The sequence below is a fragment of the Lepisma saccharinum genome, chromosome 2 (genome assembly GCF_977018435.1).
Source record: "Lepisma saccharinum chromosome 2, izLepSacc3.1, whole genome shotgun sequence".
Lineage (NCBI taxonomy): Eukaryota > Metazoa > Arthropoda > Insecta > Zygentoma > Lepismatidae > Lepisma > Lepisma saccharinum.
The window spans coordinates 194,420,918-194,437,209 of record NC_139230.1 but is presented as its reverse complement, the minus strand read 5'-3'; positions in this window follow the sequence as shown (position 1 = coordinate 194,437,209).

Sequence of the window (16,292 nt, the reverse complement as noted above, 5' to 3'; positions counted from 1 at the left end):
AGAGGGTTACAGAGCAGTTTTAACAAGTTTTTAACATCTTTTCTTGCACAATAAGAAATTTTCTGCACTAGCACAATCAGTTACAATGGCACAATACGAATTTCACTAGTTCAGATCAGTTACAAATGTCAATTTCATTAGTTATCAGTTACAATATCTTTTTTTGCACTATAGCACGAGAGACAATCAGAAAATTTGCACAAAAAAAATTTGTTGTTGTTTTTTACACGTGAAAATTAACAATAAAATTTTTTTTATCGTTTCAGATGCTGTCGAAACATCAAAAACACATACACACACACTAGAAAAAAAAGCATGCAACTTTATTTGTAACACACACATATATTCTCCATCTTCATCAAGAAAATATTATAATAAACATAATCATTTTTATCTATCTCACAATAAAACTCTATATCCAAAAATATCACAACATCAAATAACACTAGAGTCGTTAGTACACGTTGCATGCATTACGGAGGTCCTCTGTAGGGTTTCATGGAAGTTTGGGGGAAAAAAAAAACACGTGAAACTCTACAGAGGTGCGGTAATCTATAACCGCAGCCATTAGAAAACTTTTACATTTTTGGTTGGGCACCACGCACCCTGGCGAGGTTATAGGGGCCAGGCATCCTAAAAACAACAATTATTATTTTGTTTGTTTGTTTGTGTTACAATACATATGCCCGCGCCCGCGCGCGCGCGCGCGCGTGTGTGTGTGTGTGTGTGTGTGTGTGTGTGTGGCACATCGTTCCCCCGAGAGAGGTAGGTTTACAAAAGTCGCGATATACGGAGTTGGAAAATTACGATATGGCGCATTCGCTTGTTACTGTTGCCAGCCATAAATCTCTCTCTCTCTTTTACGGCAGTATATATTTGTTGCCGGCTCTCCTTGTTTAGTGCGTGTATGTTACGCCAGTATATAAATTGGCTAAGCCTCAAAAAAAAATAGTAGTTTTAGGCTAGGTTAGACCAAGAAGAAAAAAGCTGTAGGTAGGCTGTCGGTTGTTTAATTCTCTCTCTCTCTCTCTCTCTCCTCTCTCCTCTCTTTTTTGTAAAAAACCATGGTAAAAGTACCAGTAGGTTACCAAAAATTGCTTTATGCACTGTAACTCAAGCCTCAAGCAAGGTTGCCAGCTCCTTGCTTTAGGCTAGGTTAGACCAAGAAGAAAAAAGCTGTAGGTAAACTGTCGGTTGTTTAACTCTTCCCACTCTCCTCTCTCTTTTGTAAAAAGCCATGGTAAAAATACCAGTAGGTTGGCAACTTTGCTTTATGCACTGTAACTCAAGCCTCAAGCAAAATTGCCAGCTCCTTGCTTTAGGCAAGGTTAGACCAAGAAAAAAAAAGCTGTAGGTAGGCTGTCGGTTGTTTAATTCTCTCTCTCTCTCTCTCTCTCTCTCTCTCCTCTCTCCTCTCTCTTTTGTAAAAGGCCATGGTAAAAATACCAGTAGGTTGCCAAAAATTGCTTTATGCACTGTAACTCAAGCCTCAAGCAAGATTGCCAGCTCCTTGCTTTAGGTTAGGTTAGACCAAGACAAAAACCTTGGTGAATTTTTTTCGAGTAAGATGTTGGCAACACTGCGAGTCCCATTTTCGGTTGCAGAACTCTCAAGCAAGATTGCCAGCTCCTTGCTTTAGGTTAGGTTATACCAAAAAAACCTTGGTGATTTTTTCGAGTAAAAAGTTGGGAACACTGCGAGCCCCACCGAGCCCCACTTCCGGTTTCTGAACTCTCAAGCAAGATTGCCAGCACCTTGCTTTAGGTTAGGTTAGACCAACAAAAACCTTGGTGATTTTTTCGAGTAAGCAGTTGGCAACACTGCGAGCCCCACCGAGCCCCATTTTCTGTTGCAGAACCGGCCAACCTGCACTACTAGCCATGTTGCTTCGCAACTTCCAGTTAGGCTGGTAACTGCAAGAAGAAGTAGCAGTAAAGATAATCGCCACCAGAGTACCAGTTACGAGCTAACTGTACATTGAAAAACAGAAATTTTCACTAAATTTCAGTTACGTGCTAAGATGAACTTTAACTGTACATTGAAAAACCGACCCTAAGACACAGTAAATACATTTTCGAGCCCAACTTCGCATCCCACAAAACGCCCTCTCGGGACCCACGGCCCATAGGTTGAGAAAAGATGATCTAAATAAAAAAATGTGAAATAGAGAATACCGTGGTGCCCCGTGAAATTATTTGCACCCTATTAAATCAATATTGTTTTCGGTTTGCAAAAAATTGGATCTAAAAATGTTCTTGCTCACTTCGCTCGCAATGTACGATTCTATTCTGTAATGTATTGTACATTACCTGAGAGAGAAGAAAGACTTCTCTTCATTGATTTTGTCTTAGATGCATGAACACTTGTTTGGAGGAAAAGGGGTGCGCACATTTGAGAGACAATTTATATCATTTTTGCTCTTGGTTTATCATGAGGTGGATGAATCGATTATGTAATGTATTTAAATAATATATGTTGTATACATTGTGTTAAATAAACTTTGAATACGTGCACAATTTAGTGTTAGAAAGTTGTATGTAGTATTTTGTTATTTTACTTCGCTCCATGTATGTAAAACACATGCTCTACATGATAGTTACACATGTTACATGTAAAAAATAATTATATTCGGAATGCATTTATCATGCATTTCCTGTCCTTCAAAAATACAGTCTTGTGTGCTTGTTTTCCATTATTAATGTGAAATTGAACGTTTTAAAAAAACGTCCTCTACCCCTTTTTTGCATAATTTACGATAATAACGTCTTTGATACTACTAGTACTACTGATAATAATGTTAATGTTGTCATTATTATTATTATTGCTGTTATTATTATTGTTATTATTATTATTGGTACGTTTATCCTGGTACTTGCCCCAGACAAAAATTCGTGGTTGCGCATCTGTTGTTGGAATCGGTTCATCGACGACGACGACGAAAAAAAAAAAATCGGAGTCACAAGAATGAAAGATGAGAACCACTGGTATAGCAGACGGACAAGAGAAGTAGGACTCTCACGTACGCCACTCTTGTTTCCTGACTTTAACTTTCCTTGTCTCGCTGTCCCCGTCTCCATTTCTGTCTCATTTCTCTCCATTGTCTCATTTTTATTCCCTTCTTCGTTTATTTTCTTGATTTCTTAAAACCGTGCAAAACCAAACCGCCAGTTCGGCTTTTCCTTTCATTCGAGAAATCACTGTACATGGAGGTCGAAAATGGTGTGTATTAATATTTAGGGGGGGAAGCAGTAATAAGCACCCTTCGGTGGCAACAGGGGTGGTGAACCACTCCAGAGAAGTTTTCTTTTTGTTCTTATGTTGGCATTCGTGCGAAAATTATCGATTACGATTACGTAATCTTTCTCTGCCTTATTATTAAGTGCAGGCAGTTATTGGAGAGAACATTGTTGGTGCTAATAATCGACCCTAAAAGTCCATATAAGTGGACTTAAAACAAAACTCAAACATGTTACCTTCCACGCGTGCAAAAATTGTGTTCTACACTTATGGAAAATTGATTTCGATAAGGTGACCGACCATAAATTTGCAACTTTTGTGCGTTGACTACGGAGAATCAGAAAATTGAGGATAATTGAGAACAGCATGTGATTGATTCAATTGTTGTTTTAAGTCAACTTTATGCACAGATAGGCTAATCGGGTCTGGACCTACAGTTTAAAGTGGGATCCAAACCACTACGTGAATCCACCGGGTATCGAACCCGGAGCAACTTGATTACAAGACGACGACGTTACCACTGCGCCATCGGGGAGGCCTAGGAGCATGTGAAAACTCTCTCTCGTAGTGTGTATCGATCGTAACCCTCGTTGCGTTTAACTGAGTGATTTTAATACATTTTACTTTCAAAATTGTTAAAGTTAAATAAATTACAATAAAATAAAGTAATTCATCATACATTAATACTTAGGAAAATAACTGGTATGTATTATCATATTTAAATTGTGTGCGAAACTTCTAGGGTGACGAGAAACCACCGCTGCCAACGAAAGGTGTGAATTTGTTACCAGGCCTGAATTATAATATGTGCTAAAAATTGGAAAACATATCGCGAAACAGTCAATTTGCGTCTACGCTGTATAACCTTGACTGTAGAAATTAAGGTGTAACACCGGCAATTTCCACAGTCATCAAACTAAACTAAACCCACAGCGCTACAGTCCTTGGAGGGCCTTGGCTTACCTACCGACTGCTGGTCTCCCTCCCACACTGTTACAGTCATCAAACTACCGTAACAAAAGACCGTTTTTAAAGCATTAACGACCGTTACATAGTTACCCTAATTAATATAATTTTAATTATTCGCTTCTTTAAATATTGCTACTTATGGTGCGCGTAACTGTAATTTATTAGTATTACTATTATGCATGATGAAGTATGCTTGATGACATTTTCAACCTATTGGATGTACTTGTCGGAATGTTCCATTGTAGCGGGGGAAGTTTCCGAAGTTTGCGACTTTGTTAATTGTGATTGGTTCGTTTAAAGTAGTAAACTGTCAGCTGACGCAAATGTCCTGCACGCATGCGGGGGGCGGCCCCAGTCAGACACTTTGTCCCCCCTTCCGCCCTCCAACTGACGTTAATGAAATATCGAATAATATAATAAGAATTTCGACGAATATGGCGATTTTCACCTTTTCTAAGTTGTGTATTCTGCATTAATTCACTTTCCCTGCTTATAATACCAACTTGACTAAGAAAAAAATATTTTGTTTTAGTATATTCAAGATTCCAGCGTCATCTTGGGCATAGGTGAATCCTCATTCATTTACGTTCTGTAATAGTCACGATTAACCTAAGTTTTAACCAGTTTTAAGAACTAGGGAAAAGAGTTAAATATGAACGGTCTTACAACATCATGGACATCCAGAGACCTACAAAACATCATCTGTGGTACGGGTAAATTATTCTAATATTGGATCGTCAGTGGCAATGCTAATTATTGAAAGACATTGAAAGGTGGGTTAAGAAAACCGATATCACATGTCAGTTGTCGATGCATCGCGGTATCTTCCTATTCAGAGGCTTGCTTTCCGAGATGACGATGAGTCTGAGGCAAGCCTTAACAGGGAATTTCTTGAAACTCTTGAAGTTAATTTCAAAATGAGGCGATATTATTCGGAATTGTATTGAACTTGAACCTTAAAATGCAAATTATACCTACAGTACGGTTCAAAAACAAATGAATCTGCGTAATGTCCACACTTATTCTCAGCAAAATAAGCCAGGAAGTGGAAGAGGCAAAGTATTCGCATTGATGACAGATGAAACAAAATACACCAAGGAACAGGTGTTAGAGTGGACGAGTTGTATCTTTGCGGGTGAACCCTGACCACGACTGGCTGCGCAGTAGCAAAGGGAGCAGCTACCGGCTGTCTTAGCCAATGGGTGTCATTCTCCTCTAACGTTGTAAGAGCTGTCGACCACTCAACGGCGAGTAGGTAGCATCTACGGACATGTATCTGCGCGAATTAGTCAAGGTCACCCGCAGAGACACAGCTCGTCAACTCTAGTTGTCTGATGTTTGCATCGCGGGCAAGTAAAATAACGTTCTTCGATCATTAGGTCCTGCTTCGCTCTTCGATGCATGAAAATCAAATAACTTCTACAAATATTTGAAACCATTTTCAGATCTGTATTCCTGTGATATAATTGGCCTGAAAGGTGAAATGCAGATTTTGCCCGAAACTCTTAATCGTTACGAAGATGGAACGAAAGTAGTCCACTCAATGGATTTTTCGATATCCTAGGAAACGGAAAATTGGCATTTCACGAGGTTCACACTCTAAAATAATTGCAACAATCCCAGTTTCTAATGCAGCGGGTGAAATAAACTTTTCGTGTTTGAAACCTTTGAAAACCATCCGGCTTTTACGCACACAGCTGCAAAAAGGGAAATATGTATGTAAAAGAGTATTTCTTTGTAAATGCTCTGGCCTAGGTTACTTTTTGCTCGGTAGTCCAGGAAGCCAACGTTTGTGTTCCCTCAACGGCTTCCCCGTTTCAAAGGTAACAATAGAATCTTGCCCGGCGGTTGGGGGGAGGGTCATTTGTCGGAGGTATAAATACCGGCTCCGACTTGATACGCTCTCTTATGAAATCAGAATGCCAGGCTCTCCGATACGCAGGCAGTTTTTATGAATGCATAGAAATACGCACAGAGTGAGCGTACAGAGTCTTGGACGTACCGAAGGTGATCAGTGTTTTCTGCAATGCACATATAACATAATTCTCCTGCAAGAGGATTGCACTTTACTAAGTGAGTTTCGTTGTTTTCTTCCAACTTCATGTTTTGATTAAACTGTTCGAAACATTTGATTTTTCTTATTTATATTATTATGTTATAACTTCAATATTTGTATCACCATCTTCTTCTCAAAAAAGACAATGAATTATGAAAATATTAGTTGGGAAACTAAGACCATTTTCTACCTGTCTCCCAACACTGAAATAGGCCACTAGAAACAACGCAACTTACGGCAGTTCTCCCACGAATAAAAAAATAATTAATGCCATTATTAAAGCAAATCATATGGAGATTAACTCGTAGTCAGGAATAACATTTAGGCAGTAAACGATATATATATATATATATATATATATATATATATATATATATATATATATATGTTTTTGGTTTCAGGATCACTGTGGATCACTGAAACCAAAAACATATTTCCCGACAAACCCAGGGTGGTTTTCAAACGCCCCCCCAACCTCCAAAACATCCTGGTCCACAACACTCCTTCACCACAAATCCGACACCCCCCTGCCCATAAATGCAACCGCCCCAGGTGCAAGTCCTGCCCCATCCTCATCACTTCTCACACCCTGCAGGTGCACACGGCCACTGGCAAATTTACCCTCCATCCCAAAGGGACCTGCCATGCCTCAAACCTTATCTACATCCTCACCTGCAACATCTGTGGTGATTTTTACCTGGGGGAAACATCAACGGCCCTCAACCTCCGCATCAATAACCACCGCTCCTCCACCCACAACCTGGACTTCACTGTCGCCGTCCACACCAACCACCACAACATCAGTTTCAACGACTGCTTCCGGGTAGCGATAATCCATCTCCTACCCAAACCAGCCAACACCTCTGTTCGCAAAAGATGGGAGAGGGCCTATATATCGGCCATGAGTGCAACCACTCCACCTGGCCTGAACAAGGCCACCCAGTAATGCCCATCCCTCACCCACCTTCCCTCCTAAACCATCCCGTCCCTCCCGCCCTCCCAACTCTTCCTACACACTCACAGTTTACGACGAGCCTGGTGACGAAACAGTGTTTTTTTTTCGTTCTACGCACCGCTTCTTCTTCGATGGGGACCTGGCAACTCTGCAGTGCCCCAACTTCCGGTTCCGTCTATTTCTTCTCACACCGATGATGCTGTGAAATTAGCGAAAATTTTGAATTTTTCTACTGTCCGGTGAGTGTTTCCTTTTACCTTCTTTGATTTTTACTTAGCCCTTTTGGCCCTCCTTGCTTTTATCCATTATATATATATATATATATATATATATATATATATTGATGCCTTCACTGGTTTCATGAGCAAGAATGCGGGAATAGAGCTAGTGAACGCTTAGAGGCCAGACGGTAGAGCAAGGTACGTTTAAGTTCCCCATACAATCTCCCTAGCAAGCCCTCGGTAGAGAGTGAAAAGAATCAAGGGATGTCATTGTTGTACATCTTACCTATCGGCCAAGCGGATGTATGCAGACGTCAGGCGACAGCTCAATGAGTCCTGGGTTCGGTGGCCTACAGTCTTCCGTTCCTGTGGCAGGCGACGAAGCTTGCGATGGTACTAGCAGGATGCCTCTTTTGGGAAGGCGTCCGAACGACGGTCTGAACCGACGGTTGATACCTTACGAGCTGCGGTAATGAATTTGGCCAACTCGCATCGAGACTTCGCTGTTGCCTTCGGTGATTGCGGCGTCTCGGAATCCCGAGCCTTGCTTGAGACCTGAATAGCGCGCAGGAGATCTTCGCCTGGTAGCCGATATCTTTCTGAGGTCTGAGACCCTGAATTCTTTAAGCTGCTGGCAATTACTTCCTAGCCGCATATTCAGCTCTTCCGGATTCGCCAGTCGATGACGGGTTTGAATCCGGTAGTATAGGAGAATGCAGTGTCTCCTGACGTCATATGCTTCCGCTATTGATGGAATGTTATCTTGTGTAGTGTTTTGTCGCTTGGCCGAATACCGATGTCTGGATTGAGTTTTAGCTTCTTACAAAGTCTCCCTTGAGTCTTTCCACAAAATATATATATATATATATATATATATATATATATATATATATATATATATATATATATATTCTTTTATTCTCTTCAGGTGTTTCAATGTGACTGGCACCTCAATATTTTGTCACCCCCTTCTGCCCGCCCCCCAACCACTTTTCCCTGGCGCGGTCACTGATCATACCCCATAAGATTAAGGTAAGAAACAAAAATAAAGGTAAATAGAGGAAGGCAGCCGAGCGAGGGAAAGAACCTTGGGATAAAAAGACAGGGAGAGAGAGAGAGAAAAGAGGGAATGTATGTAAGAAGCAATAGAGAAAGACAGAGAGGAAAGAAGCAAAAGCCAAGAAGGAAGAGGCATCAAGTACTGACTGATTGAGAGAGAAAGGGAGAGAGAGAAACAAAAAGAGAGATAGAAAGAACGGAGTAAGAAACGGGAAGGGAGGGAAAGGAGGGTCTCACTCATCGCACGCAAAACGTGTATTTAACTTTATTCAGTAGCGTATATCTTATGCTACAATGCCCGCAGGAGGCACTTGCACCCCCCCTCTATTCCAGAGATTTATTGAAAAAGTTTATGTAATTCGAATTGTGAAATTGTAGATATTTTATAACAAAAAGTATTGTCTTCTGTGACTTACAGACCATAAGTAACAGCAACTATTTTTATTATTATTATAATTTGAAGTAGAGTTACCTTTATGCTTAGAGTCTATTTTACACAGATTATCTAACTATAAAAAACAGCTTTTTGTCCTACATGAATTAATGTTAAGTACACAGTTATGCAAATTGTATATAGATATACAGAATATGGAAAATATCAATGTATGTAATTTTGAAAAACATAAGTAGTAGTAGCAGCATTACTAGTAGTAATAGTAATGTAATAATAATAACTGAATCAAAAATAAATACAATAATAGCAATAATAATAGTAAAAATATAAATACTAATAATACTACTACTTCTAATAATAATAATTATAATAAAAGTTTGTATGACTCTGCCCCCCTGAGAAAAAAAATCCTGCCGGCGCCCTTCTGCATATACCTTCCACTTTAATTTCGTTCATATTTATTTATGTAATTTCGCAATTACTCAAGTTCGTTTGCCGGCCTCCGTGCCGGAGTAGTTAGCAAAATGCGCCTCGACGCCGGGGATCCCAGGATCGAATCTCGGTCTGGCCATGGGTGCTCCTTGCGAGCGTTCCTTCATCAGTGTCATCTCATCATCAAGTTCGCTTATTATGATCAGGAACATAATGTTGAGGAGAGAAAGTATGATTGATTGATTGATTGATTGATTTGGTTTATTTTCGCATTTCTGCCACTGTTTGCTAATAGGGAAGATGAGGATGAGTGATGACCAGAGTTAGGATTTTTAGGGGAAAATTTCATTGGGAAAAAGGAAGGGGAAAGGTGCTAAAATAAGACCCAAAAAGGGGTAAAAAAGGTGTAAAAAAGGTGCTGATAATTATAAAAAAGTAAAGTAAAGTAAAGTAAAGTAAAGTTCTCCCCTGTGCATAGCACCACGCCATGAAGGCGTATAGGGGGTGTGGGGGTAACGCCCCACACTTTCTTGATCCGGTCGTGAGTGGGGGTGATGTGATCAGCATCACGCCCCTGACCGCCTTTACCCCCCAGGGTTTCCCCCAGGTACCCATGTTATTCGACGCTGGGTGGGCGCCGGGGCCGCTTCCAACCTTAGAAAAGTTCCCGGATTTGAACCGGCCGGGATCGAACCCGGGACCTTGAGCATGGTAGTCAGACGCGTTACCTACTTATTAAAACTTTCCCTCATATTTTATTAGTCTAAGCTATTCACTCGAAGCTGTGTACACATCACACACATAGGTTGTGTTACAGTTATTCACCAGTCAGGGAAAACACAAAGCTGTTGTACCTTACAACATTAAGCATTTCCAAATTTTTAAAAGTGAGTTTGTTTCTTTTCGGAGATAAAATATCTTTATATAAGCCGAAGCTTCTCTCTACATCCACAGAAACAAGTGGGCAAACTTAGTATTCACTCGGAATGGCAACTCGGTGCAAGTGGCAAATTCAACAATATCTGGATTCTTGTCAAGACTAGCCTCAAGTTTGTCTCTGGCAAAACCATCTAACTGCCCCCTCACAGTAGTAAAGATATCCAATTGTTTTTCCTTTTGGACGCCTTGTTCTTCTAAGCTTTGATGGCTGTCGACAGGTACATGTAGGAATGTACACAAAATAATTCTTTTTGCAAATCATCTATCTTGTCTGGGAGGAGAAGTTGCTGTGCCGTGGAAATTGCACCTGCGTCGGTTGAATCCAGGGAAAGCACAACTCCTTAATTTTTTCAAAATTTTCACACAGAAATGCAGCACACTCAATCCATGATCCCAGATAGTAATGATGGGGAAATGTGGCAGGGGCAGGCAGGTAGTTTCTCTGTAGGCAAGAATGTGACTCGGGTCCTTAAGGAGTATTTTTTCAGATCAGATATGAACTCATTTACAATGTTGTATTCGTTCCTAATAGATTCAGAAACCCTGTGAAGGGCATGAGCCAAACAGGTTACATGCTTTAACTTAGGGAACAACGGCTTCAATTGGTTAAATGCCGAAAGCATGTAGGGAGCCTGGTCAGTAACTACAACAACAACTTTTTCGAACTGAATTCCACCAGGCCACAGTTTTTGACAGAAATCCATAAATGACTGCATCACTGTACTGGCATTGGTTTTCTGCATCTCTTACATGTGTAGTAACATGGGCTTAACATCCTCACCTGTCAGAGGAAAACCTAAATGTTCAAAACATTGATTGAGTCTGTCGTCTCATCCAGAATGACATCTATATCGCAATCTGACACTTTCACCTTAATTTTACGAACAGTTTCTTCATACACAGGTTAAATATAGTTTTTCCTTAACGTACTCTCATCGGGCACTGACAACCGTGTGTACTTTTCAAGGAACCCTTTCAATGCCGGATGGTTCACCTTGTTGAGTGGAATCCCTGCCTGTGTAAAAGATGCACACAAGTCAACATTAAATTCCTTTAAATTTTGGTTCTTGGAAGAACACTGCTCAAATGCATTGCGTAAGAGAGGCTCCCGAGATTTACTTCCTTGCAGATTCTTGTTCTTTTGATACTTAGAGCTGGAAATATGTTGCTGGATGCGATCTCTGTGGTGTTTTTCATCTACTGTGATTCCCGTATCACAAACCGTGCATCGAATAACAGTTCCATCACTTTCCTTCTATCTTAAAAAAATAACAGCAATCTGGTGCATATCAGTAGCGGTCTTTCCATTGTTGATTTCAAATAGGCAACAATCAAGCACAGTTTAAATACATTCAATTTCAGTTAACAATGTGAAAACATCTTAAAGAGAAAAGTGTCGCGAAAAAAGAAAATAAAAATTCAATGATTTGCTGAGGAAATATATTTAACACCAGTAAAAGGACACAAAAAGGGGAGGAAAAGCGATTAAGAACACGGAAAAGGGGGAAAATAGATAAATGTCCCAGAAAAGGGAGGGAAGGGGAAAGGTTATCAAAAAAGGGGAAAAAAGGTGCTGGAAAATTAGCTCCATTCTCACCTTGAGGCAACGTTTCACACACTGAGTCCTTCCAGAGAGGTCTCACTTTCACTACGAAAAAAAGGTGCGCACCTAAAAATCCTAACTCTGGTGATGACATTGATGAAGGGACACTCAGAAATAACATCCTTGTTCTGACCGGGATTCGAACCAGAAAACCCTGGCGTATTGTTAGTATCGAGTAAAGCCCATGTGAAAGTCTCAACAATGTTCTTGTTTCTGTTTCCCGCAACAATTGACGGCGGACCACAAAGACTCTTATCGTTAAACGAGACAATTAACGTCTGTTGTATTTCATATTTATAAACTGAGGGAACGACAAAAATAGAATTGGTCCATTTTCTGTTCGTTTTTTTCACTAAGTGTTTTTCTAAGTTTTTTAAGGTAATTTAACGAAGAAAACAACATGCATCGTATTAAGCAGCAAAAATGACAGCCTGCTTTATACAATTCCTACAAGGATACGTGCCGGAGCCGAGAGTTGAAATGCTCATGGAGCCACATAATTTCTTTTTTTGAATAATTAAAAAATGATGAAATATGAACACTATGTGAAATAAACCTGTTGACATATGTAGAATTATGTATGCTTCCTTGAATGTGTGAAAGTATGTACTATTAAAGTAGAAATATTGAAAATATTGAGAATACAATGCGTCTTAAATTACTACAAATACCATATTACTATTCGTAAAGATATTACAAAATTTCAGTTGTAATTCGTCACAAAAGTATGTATTTACATGTAAACCCTAGCCTTGGTTGTAACGTCAGATGTTATTTAAACGCTAGAAACGAAACTCCTTCCTTCTTTCATGAAATAAGGAAGATTTGTGCTCCCTCTGGACTTTCGGCTCCTAGGCTATAGCCTAGGATACCCTAGTGGCAGGCACGTAGTTAGAAATTTATTTCGGGCGAGTACGAACCAAGTGTCTCACAAATAATAATATAAACGTTTAAAATAAAATAAGTTATAAATATATTCAATTAAAATAAAATTAATTAAAATATATAAATTATTATATGAATAGGTAAAAATACTGCATAAGAATAGAGATATAAGCATGTATTAATTTTCTAACGTAAGTGTAGTTAAGATCGCTAAAATTTCGTATGAAATCAAGTGTCCCGACAAGGAAATCATAGATAAATAGATAAAAAAATGAATGTTGATTAAATAACAAGAAATAATATTAGATCCAGTTGACGAAAATTAAAGTTTCTGATTAATATCTTTGGTACTGCCATTGAAAGTTCGGCGGAAATAAATAACCCTTGATTATACAAAAAATGCTAAACAAGTATATTTTCATTACTTAATTTTAGTACTTGGTAAGCCTTTGGGGGGGGGGAAGAGGGGGGGGGCCTCGCTCTTAAATATGTCCTTGCCAGTGCGGTAGAATAGTTTTGCCTCAAGAGTGTCCCAATAAAATAATTATGCAACGAAGATGTCATTGTGCTACGTTATCTTTTGTTTAGACAGATACACATCAAATTATTGTTAAATAAAGCAATTATAAAAACTAAAACTGACTTCAAATAAATTCGGTGGAAATAAATATCACTCGATTATGCAATAAATGTTAAACAATGTATATTTTCATTATTTAATTTTTTTACTTGTGTCTATCGGGAGGGGGGGGGTTCCGGACCCCCTAAATACGTCCTTGCATAGTGGTAAATCTCCCCAGGCTTTGGCGGATGGACTTACGGCCCCTCAGTGGGGCTGTTCGTTTGAGTTTGTATTGTCCTTTCATCAATTTCATCTTGTCACAATTCATCCTCATCTTCGCGATTAGCCAAAAGTGGCAGAAAAGCTAAATCAAATAGGTAACAGTAGTATAAGCCGGAGACACATTAAACTCGTTTATTTTCAAATAAAAATCATTGCTACTTACCTCATATGCATACCGGAACATTTTTCAAACTGGGGATCACTTTTTTTTCATGAAAAAAGCATTATTTTTAACATTATATTCATTTATTGGTCGTTGCTAATTCGGCGGGCAAATCTTGACTCACGTTGTCTGTCGTCAGCTGATATGCAGTATCGTCAGCTGATGTGCAGTGTTTCCAAACTTATGAATCGATAAATGCAGCACAAACTATTCACAAAAGTTGTTTAAGGGAAAATTGAGGCTAGACTTGAGGACTTTCTGAAGCCGGGGAAATTGTTTTTTAGAATCGTGCAACGTATTTTGCCTGTAAATAAGGTATCTCCGTTGTACGATAGCTCGTGCCACCATTACCTTCGAATACGTGAATCAAATGTTTCGCGCGTTCGGTTAAGTAACCCCCTCACAGTGTAGCAACCACGCGGAAGTTTGACAAGATGACGTGTGAGCGGTTTTTTTTTTCAATGTAAGGTAAGACTCTAGTTTACGTCCTTTTCCTAAGGAATACGTGTCATATATCGTTGGAAAGCTTATTTTATAAGGAATTCAACAACGTAAATCCCAAAGCGAGCAAAAATTTCCTGAAGGAGTAAATCGAGAAAAACCGATGTTGTCCGGATATGCGCAATTGAACGTACTGAGGTATTTTTTAGATGATGAAGCACATATTTAGGGGTGAAATGAGTGCTAATGGAACCTAACCTAACCTCGTAGGCATACCTCGAAATCTGTCCGGATAGTGGGGCTATCGTGAACAGAAAGTGTAAAAAGAAAAAGGTACTTACCCGAAGAGATGCTGGGTGCAGCACCACTATCGCGCACCGCGAACGCAAAGAAGCAATCACCATGCAGATAAGGACGTAAAGTAGAGTCTAGCCTCAATTTTCGCTTAAAAACCTTTTGTGAATATAGTTTGTGCGGCATTTATCGGTTCATAAGTTTGGAAACACTGCACATCAGCTGACGATACTGCATATCAGCTGACGATAGACAACGTGAGTCAAAATTTACCCGCCGAATTAGCAACGACCAATAAATGATTATGATGTTAAAAATAACGCTTTTTCATGGGAAAAAAGTGATCCCCAGCTTGAAAAATGTACCGGTATGCATATGAGGTAAGTAGCAATGATTTTTATTTGAAAATAAACGAGTTTAATGTGTCTCCGGCTTATACTACTGTTACCGTAAAATAAACAAAGTCAACAACCAAAGCGTTTGACCGCTCACTGAAGTAATGACCAAATTATATAAATAAATATAATCGAAAATAAAGTAGAAACACCGTATACCCTCGGCTCGACTACAACCCAGGGTAAGGGTAAGTGTCCCCTGAGCCCCACCCCTACTGAGTTTTTGGACCCATTTCAAGTGTTTAACGAGGAATTTAGTTTAGGTGACTTAGGGCAGAGCCGGCCCTATGGAGGGGCAACTGGGGCATTCGCTCGAGGTCCCGTGCTGCAGAGGGCTCGCCCCAGATTGTTTGTGAACAGTTTTTCGCGAGTTTATAGTTTTCTGGTGCTCCCAATTAAGCAATTAATCTGATTTTCCTTGACCTCGTGAATTGTTTTGATACTGAAGTCATATTCTAAACAAAATATTACATAAAAATTGTGTTCAAATATTTCAATAAAGACATTAATACACAACATTCTTTTAAATATAGAATGAAATCATAAAGTGAAAATATCATTTTACAGGTATTCATATCAAACAATGTAAATTCAGTGAAAAGTCAAAATTCAATGAAAAATAAACAAATGAGGTTTATGATAGGGAACGTTTTAAAATATGATTAGAAATTTCCACTTTGATAGATGCTCAGATGGTCATAGGTGTTCTTTCCGAAAGTCTCTTCATCAATTTTATGACATTTTCACTCATTCTCAACTTTGCGATTAGCCAAAAGTCGCAGAAGAGAGAGAAGTATAATAAATCAAATCAATCAATCAATGGTGCACCAGTAGGACATCGGAAAAGAAACACTAATTTAGAAACTTTTATTAGCTTCCCATAAATCTTAGTTTTAACCTTCAACATATTCTGCTTATTGCTCTTATATAATAACTCGAAATGTACAGGGTGTTTCCGTGACTTAACTTTCAAGATGGATGGAGATTGACCCAAGTACCAATGTGAGATATGGAACCTTTAGTCGGAAATGAACCATTATAAAGTTATGAGCCAAAACTATTTAGGGCTTTATGTAACAATGGAATAAAAGAACTGAAAGATGCAGCTTTGTAGATTTATTACGGAGTAATAACACCCTACGACGAAAACGTTACAGTAATTGTTCAAAATGGCGGCCCCAGCGTCGCAAGAAGCTCCGTCGTATTCAGTCTATAGTCGTTCTAACGATACAGCAAGGATTCTTGCCAACTGGTCCTCCTCACTCGAACGATTGACGATTGGGTGCTGAGCCGAGGGACACCCCTTGCATCCCCTTGTGGCGAGAATCCTTGCTGCCTGTAATATTGTCAGAATGATTCCGGGGATGTTACAGCAGATGCGACAGAGCTTCTTGCGATGCATCGA